The sequence below is a fragment of the Bombus pyrosoma genome, unplaced genomic scaffold (assembly GCF_014825855.1).
Source record: "Bombus pyrosoma isolate SC7728 unplaced genomic scaffold, ASM1482585v1 HiC_scaffold_4691, whole genome shotgun sequence".
In the NCBI taxonomy this organism is placed as follows: domain Eukaryota; kingdom Metazoa; phylum Arthropoda; class Insecta; order Hymenoptera; family Apidae; genus Bombus; species Bombus pyrosoma.
In genome coordinates, this window is record NW_025219947.1 from 1 (window position 1) to 1,052 (window position 1,052).

The window sequence follows — 1,052 nt, forward strand, 5'->3', positions numbered from 1 at the left end:
TTTTCCTTCATCGACTTCATCGTCGCCACCATTATTGTGTTCTTGTCGCCCACCCTTATCACATGTGTTCTTTCTACTTCAGCCCCTATTTTCATTTTTTCGCTTATGGGCTCCTTTACTGTCTCTTCATTGCTTCCTTCTTTCCAGTCCTTTGATTACTATGTTCCTTCTCCTTTTCTCTCTCTCTCTCTCTCTCTCTCTCTCTGCCCTGTCCTGCTCCTCCTCGATTCTTCTGATTCTGCCCAATAGTTCTTTCTTTTCCCTTTCCCACTCTCCTTTCTCTCTGGCTCTTTCTCTCTTTCCCTTCTTTCCCTTTCCTCTTTCATTTCTCTCTTCATCTCCTCCACTTGCTTTTCGTATACGCATTTTATTTCCTTTATCATTGCCTCGAATCCTCTTTCCATTTTCTTCACTTTTCCCATCATTACCTCCATTCCTTTCTCCCTGGTTGGTGTCTCTTTTTCTGTCAAGCTGTACTTGTCCAGTGTACTTTTGAAATTTTCCTTATTTCTCACTTTACCCGTGTTTCTTGGTCTTCCCCTGTGCAGTTCTTGTTAGTATACCCAATAACGTTTTAAACAAATTTTCCACAGTTTGTGTTAAAAACCCTAATAAATGTATAAAATAAATTCTTCAGTGTATCAATTTCAGGAACAGTCTTTATGTTAAATCGAGAATTGATTAAATTGCCTATTTAACATTATAATACGAATTCATCAATTTATGAGTTCTAAGGACAAATTAGAATTCTTTTTATTTGACTATTTCGAAACTTCATCAAAAAATGTACGTACAAAATTTCTATTTGTGCCTGTTGGATTATTATGAGAAATAAGTGCTTGTGCGTAGTATATTTATATCCTTTATGAGATCAGCTGGGTGTTTCCTTTTTAGTCTTCTTTCTATTCTTGTGTTGATCGTTTCCGTAGCCAGCCTGTTTGGGTGTGTTGTTATTCTTTCTCTGTACCTTTCCGCGTATCTGGTGATCTCCTCCTTGACCGTTGGTATTCCCAGGTCCTTCCGTATATCCTCGTTTCTAACGTACCATGGGG

At 38.2% G+C, this 1,052-nt stretch overlaps 1 pseudogene; it reads right to left on the bottom strand.

The window, feature by feature from the left end:
* Positions 1-5: 5 nt before the first annotated feature.
* Positions 6-434, bottom strand: LOC122577413 (annotated as a pseudogene).
* Between the last annotated feature and the right edge of the window lie 618 nt (positions 435-1,052).